General features: G+C 37.3%; 1 protein-coding gene across 4 annotated transcripts in view; it reads left to right on the plus strand.

The window, feature by feature from the left end:
• PSMD11 (proteasome 26S subunit, non-ATPase 11) overlaps window positions 1-6,325 on the plus strand; it is a 2,265,797-nt gene extending 2,259,472 nt beyond the window's left edge. For all 4 annotated transcript variants that reach the window (XM_044055234.1, XM_044055235.1, XM_044055236.1 and 1 more), the window contains one exon: window positions 5,183-6,325. The gene's annotated coding sequence lies outside the window, so the exon portion shown is untranslated. The remainder of the gene's footprint in view (window positions 1-5,182) is intronic.
• The last annotated feature ends 660 nt before the right edge of the window (window positions 6,326-6,985 follow it).

Consider the following 6,985-nt stretch of genomic DNA (forward strand, 5'->3'; position numbering starts at 1 on the left):
TTGTTTCAATCTCTCTGGCTGTTACTTCATCCCATTTTATATCCTTTACCTTTAAACCTCTTATTCTTTCTTTAACATCTTCTATCCATTTAGCATCTTTATGTTCCACAGGATCTTCATAGATACTTTTCCAAAAGGTGTTTATTTCTTCTTTTTTGGCGATCTTTTAATTCCTTTTACCTTATTTCCCAGTTCTCTGTAAATCTTTTTTGAGTCATCAATAAATTGCTTATTTTGTACTTTTCCTTTATATTTATCTTCCAAGTTTTTTTTACACCTGTGCTGAAATGTTTAGTTTATTTCGAAAGTGCATGATGGATCCTGGTCTGTTCTAATACTGAGCATTACTTTTATCAGATCTATCTATCTTAGTATTTTTATAGATCTATTCCCTCTTCTGCAGTCTTCCAACAGTGACACTTCTTGTCCTAACTGCTTGATGGTTCTCTCTAGTCGATATTTCCATGATGGTATTCGATTTCTCCCCTTCCTTTCCCTCACTATCCTGTGTTCTTTTGTTAGAACTTTATTGGTTATTAATTTAGCTGCACAGTAATATATCCTGTTTACTTCTGTCGCATAGATCTCTAAGAACAGTCCTAATTACTGTGTTCATTTGTTTTATCAGACTTGTGACTTTTTGGGTTTTGTTAACTTTCTGCAGTCTATTTTTTGATATATCTGTCGGGTCTATATTATAACAGCGAATGCTTAAAATAGCGAACGCTGTATAATCTACTGTAAAATATCAAAACTGCGAAATGCCGAACACACGGAACAGTGATTTTTTTTCCCCCCCTGGGAAAAAAATCACAGCTCCGTAAAATTAAAGTGGGGGCTTTGCCTCCACACCCCCTCTGTATGCCCCCAATACCACCCCTTCTTAAATATACCAACTCCGGCATCGCACCACAATGGAGGAAATGGCAAAGTCTTCGAACGTTCAGTGATTTTTTTTTTTTTCCCCTGGGAAAAAAATCGCTGTTCCGTGTGTTTGATATTTCGCCGTATCATTTAAAAAGGTTTGATTAAACAGCATTCACTATTTTAAGCATTTGCTGATTTAATAGGGAACTGACAGTCTATTAAATGAAGCAACTCTTCTCTTAGCTCATTTTCTTCCAAACTGTGAGGTCACATCCCTTGTTTTGCAATTCCTGTGGGCATTCTTTAGAAGATTCTATAACATCTTCCTGTGGCACATTCTCTCCAATTTCATCTTGTGCCACCTGTTACTCTGTCTTATGGGAACTCACTGGCCTATTAGTCTTCAACATTGACTGCATCAGAGTTTCTACGGTTTCCTGTTCCTTCTCTTGCTGTCTAGCTTCAAATGAACATTTATACTGGTTTCCTGTGGAAGGCTCCAAATTATCTTCATATGGCACCTGACCAATTGCTTCCTGGTCCACTGGTTTCCCCTTAATTTGGATATCCATTACTCTATCCTGTTGTGGTGGTTTCTGAATTACATTTTCTACACTAAATCCTTCACTTTGCAGGTACTCCATGATATCAGTTTCTATTTCTTTAACTTCTCCATTACTAATCACCTTTTCTACTTTTCCTCTTTGTCGTCTTACTTTTTTGTATTGTAAAGTTTTCCATGTTTGGATTCGTTTGCCTGTATTTCTCTTCAAATACCTTTGGTGCTGCTCTTTTTGTATTGGTTAGTTTTGCTTTCTCCTTTGCATAAATATTACACTGTATTAAATCTCTCTTTCTTTCCCATATCCATATTTCTTCTGATGTTTCCTGATTTTCCTGTTTCTCCCTACTTTGGCGACTCCCTCCATCATGCTGTGATGTAACCTGTGCTAGACCTTTTTTATACCAAATCCTTCACTTCGCAGGCAATCCATAACTTCAACTTCTATTTTTAACTTCTACTTTACTAATTTTCTTTTCTACATTCCATCTTTGTGATATTTTTTTTTATTGTGAAATTTTCTATATCCGGATGCCTTTGTCTGTATTTCTGTCCAAATATCTTTGGGGCTGCCTTCTTTACATTGATTAATTTGGCTTTCTCCTTTGCATGAATATTGCACCATATCAAATCTCTTTATTTCCCATGCCCATATTTCTTTTTTATACTTTTCAAATATCTCTTTGTTTTGTTTATATTTTCGCACTTTCTCAGATGCTTCTTTTTCCAAACAGATCAAGGTTTCATGATCTGTATAGTGTTTTTCACAAATCTGTTGCTATTACTGAACACAAATTTTCATTTGAAGCTACTGACAGATTTGTTTGCATAAGTATTTTTCTTTCTCTTAATCGTTTTGTATATCTTGTTTCTGGAAATTCTGGGCTTTTTGCGTAATAGTAACAATACATAATTTCTTTCTTATCCTCAACAGTCCACTTAATCGTCTTTATGGCTCTTCTTTAGCCTATCAGTTTTTGTGATTTTTGTGTACTGCTACTTCCTTCTACAACAGGGGGGGGCATCCTCTCCCTGGGCCTGGCCTAGCCCCATTGTAGTAATGTTTCCTTATTTTGAATATTCTACACAGTCATCTTTTCCAGTCCTGGCACCAATGCACCTACCAGGATTGGGCAGCTTTTTTATCCTGGGTCCTTTTTTTTTTTTTTTAGTTTTTGCCCTACCTCTGTCCATGATATATGCTGTAAATACAGTCTATATATCAGTGTCGCCTTGGTGAGACTTTGTGAAAATAGGGTCCTCTTCGTGTAGGTACTCGCCAAGACTTGAGGATGAATTCAATTTCAGCACTACTACTCTCCTTTGCTTACTGACTTTTCTTCTCTCCATTTGGACTGATGTCAACTTAATTTTCCAACCTTTACTCATATTTTTAACAAATGTTTCAGCAATTTCTTTTTTATAAAGAAAAAAAAATGCTTGATAAACATTTTTAAAAATGCTGTTGATTAATTTGCAAGTAATAAATTTCACAAGAAGGATCATTACTTTATTTTATAATTATTTTTGTCCTTTCTTGAAAGTAGGTGATAGTGTGAATTAATGTTTTTTGACCAAAAAGTAAATAAAAGTAAGTAAAATATACTGATTGGAAGCCATTACAAAAAGTCAAGTTAGTTGAAAAATCCTCCAGCTTTCAAAATGTTAGCCTTTGACTTTGTTCTGTTACGAAGACTTTTTAGGAGGCATTTTTTTTTAACTTGCTTCTCACTTTTTATAGATTGAAAAAGCAATCTCAGTTGAATTCTTTCTGGCAGTTTTGTTCAATTCTGCAGGCTTAACCAAACCACCAGTGTGTTTTAAAACGAAGCAATTTTTTTTAAATTGCTGTTCATGTAAGCTGTAACAGGTCTCCATCTTTTTGAGAGAAGTGCTATCTGCAGGTCTGTGCAACACACACATTCTCACCAGTAAGGGCTTCACTGTGCGTCAGTCAGTGTTCTCTGGTTTCCTCTTCAGGCATTGATGGCCGGGTGGAAAGTAACCCTTCAACCACCTTAAAAGGAGTCGAGCAGTTTAATAACTGTTCACCCCCTCCCCTCCTTTTTGAAATTTGTAGCCCATCTGGCCCCTTGACTGCATTTCAGACAGTAAACAAATTGGAAATTGTTTGCTAGTGTTCCATTTGGATTTGCTGTCTGTGTGCCTTAAGAATAACCTTCATAAATTCCAAATGTTTTTTTTTTTGTTTACATCAGCAGCACATACATTTCAAATCAAGACGTCATTTTCTGACAATTAACTCAGTTTCTGGGTTTTGTAGAAGCGATTGGTAGAGTGGCACAACCCACTGATGAGATTAGAAAGATGCTAATTTTGACTGTTCTCTTGTAACAGATAAGATTGGAATACAGTTTGACACTATCAAAAAGGCTGGAAATATGCCTCCTTTTCTCCTGTGGCCCTATTTAATTGTTTTAGGACATTTTTTTCCCTATGCCTGCCAGCCATCAAGCCATCCCCAGTCAAACTCTGCTCATTTCATTTTTGTGTATGAAGGATTATCCCCATGTACATTATGGAAGGCAGTTGTCCAGGGAATCTGTCAGCCAGGCAGCAGAGCGATTTTCTTGTCCTCTCGCTGACATCCTGGCAACTGGGAATATTTTTTCTGTGTTTGTAGCCCCATCCCTTGAATTGGGGCAACAAGCCACCCACATCACAGCACAGATCTCCACCTTCCCACTTGCGAGTATGCAGTCCTATACATTCACTGTATGGTGCTTGATGAGCCAAAAGCCTGCTTCCCAGGTTGTTTTTGTATCACCACCCTTCCTCTAAGAGATTGGAGCAGCTTGCATCTCAGGTCTGATGGCCCCTGCTTCCCATGTGATATGTATATCCATCCTCCATTTGCAGTACCATCAGGCACTTGATTGATTAATCAAACTCTGATCACCTGGTCAAGGATTTATTCATGTATGCCATAGGCAATCGCTGTAGCCTTGAGATTTAGTTCTGATTTGTAGAGTCTGTTTCCTTTTGCTTCTGTAAGCAGCGCTTTCTTAAAGCAAGACACCATATTCTATATAGATCTGTAGATCTGAAAAACAGGTTTATGTATGATCTTTCTTCTATTTTACAGATTTCCAGTTGGTAGTATGGACTACCTTTTACCCATTCCACTGGCTTTCTGCTGGTAGCCAGAAAAGCTTTAATAGTATTTGTAGTGCAGGTATTATGCTCTAGTAGTTTCATAGTATTTTTTTTTTTGCAGACCATGATTCTCGGTCTCCCTCTTTTTAGAGTCCCTTTTCTGCTGTGTTCTTCCATATGACAAGATCACTTGTTTGGGTCTGCATTATTTTTATGTATACATTTTGGAAATCAGATGAGTTTGTATATCCATTTTGAGTCTGTCAGTGTACTAAAGAAGGGCAATCAGGAACCACTTTCCGTCTGTAGGTTACCTTGGGACAGTTACTATGTGTGTGGTGGTTTTTAGTGGAATGCTGATACTTCCATGTGATTTTGATAGTCTTCTGGAAGACTTTTGCAGAGATCTGCAGCCTCTGGTAACTGCTGCAGGACGTTCTTCTAAAGATCTGCTGTGACTGTAAGCAGTTATGTCTCTGAATATATTCTTCTGCTGTTGTAATTGGTATGTATTTTATTCTGTTTATGTAAATAAAGGAAATGGTTTCTATTCAAGAGAGTTTTGCCTTGTTGTATCTGAAAAAGCATTTTAAAGCTATGATCTAATGCATTTCCTCCCCCTTTCTCTATCTTTAGAGCTCGATTTTGTAGGTGATACGTGGAGCGCGTGTGTGAGACAGGAGAGTGGAATCTTGGGGCAAACATGCTGAGATTTTTTCCTCGGTCTTACTTTCACTTGGAAAGTTTTTAAAATCCTCTCATCGGATGCATCTGAATTCCATACAGTGCGTGTTCCAGTTTCCATAAAACTACTACTACTAGCCCAGATGGGTATCAGGGAATATTGTAAAGAATTTACCTGAATTAAGAAAAAAAACACATGCAGGGTTACACTGCCTAAATTGTGCCTTTAAATTCCTGATAGAATTCTAGTATTCCAGTTCTTGGTTGTGATGAGGAAAACAGTCCTCTTCCCAACCACGCTATCATTTTTAAAGGGAACTGTGCAGCCTTATTTAGAGGTATTGCGCCTTTATTTTCCTGAAATTTAATATTAAAATGTATGCCTTTATTAGTGGGTATATGTTTTTGCATTTTCATTATTGGAGTGGGGGACTGTTTCTAGTTAAATATTTATACATTTCTATCCAAGTAGTCTGTACATTTTAACAGGATTTTTTATTTTATTCAGGGATTGAAGAGATGAAAATTTGTGCTCAATTGACCACTTGAATTGTTGCAGCATTATTTGGTTTCTCTCTCTCTCCCTCTCTTTAGAAGCACTTCTCTTTTGTGCTTGTAGTAGAGACCTTAAAAGAAATGGGTTTTAGTTACAGACTACATTGTACTGTACAGCGGGTACTTGCTTAATGTTTAAATAGCATTGCTCCTGTCTGGTGCACTAGGTGTGATGATGATTAACAGGGTTTTTAAAGACTATTTGGGCAGTGTAAGCTTCCATACATTTTCAGATACTGTTTTTGTTTCCTGGTCTCTTTCTCTTAAGGTTGTTTCTTTATAAAATTTATATTTTTAAGGAGGTTCTGTTGTACTAAGAGATATTTTGCATTGACTGTTCATTCCTCTGGACCTGTACAGCTGACAACATTCTGCTGACCTTTCCCTAATTTCCACTGGTATATTTTTGTCTGTTCTGTCCAGTATCAGTTCTGGATATTTGGTACCATCAATATCAAATGTACAAAGAGCTCTTGCTAACCAACACCAGGTATATCTGATGTTCAGATGAGTTCCAATAAATTTTTTTTTGTTTTTCAAGTGTGTCTGCCTGTCTTTGTTCATATTCTGTGAGGACATGAGGGGAGTCATGAGTATTTTGTAACATTAATGCTATCATCGGGTAGGTAAACACGATCAAAGAACCGTGTTTCAGTCATGTGTTTGACTTGTGTCAGTGAACTTTAGAGACTGGGTAAAATTTTTGTTGATCTAATGTCTGGAGCCATCTGTGGTGAGCTTTATAGTTAGATTATTCTTGCTTCCTCTGTGGTTATATTTTTCTAAAGGTCCAAAGATGGAGGTGTACACACATTTTGCAGGCGTGTTCTCCTCTCACACATTTTCAGACCTTGCATCAGGTATTCATTGTTAAAAGTCATGAATTTGAAGCCTTAATGTAGCTGAGACATTGTGTTTGTGTGGCTGTCTGATCACAAGCCAAAACTTTCATAATCGGTCTTTTGCCACAGCACTGTGAAATTAAGAGGCTGATAGCAGACGAGTGTAAACCCCACTGGAGACAAATTTGTATCCCAAAGACAAGTGCTGCAGCCTTGCACATCTTGTCTTAACACCCAGCAAAAGAGGGCTTCACATTGTACCTTTCTTATGATGGGCATTCGTAGACTTGGAGAAAGTATATGACAGGGTCCCAAGGAAGCTGATTAGGGCAGTTCTGTGATTGTTTGAAGTCCCAGA

The sequence above is a fragment of the Protopterus annectens genome, chromosome 13.part0 (assembly GCF_019279795.1).
Source record: "Protopterus annectens isolate FY-2018-M chromosome 13.part0, PAN1.0, whole genome shotgun sequence".
In the NCBI taxonomy this organism is placed as follows: Eukaryota; Metazoa; Chordata; order Ceratodontiformes; family Protopteridae; genus Protopterus; species Protopterus annectens.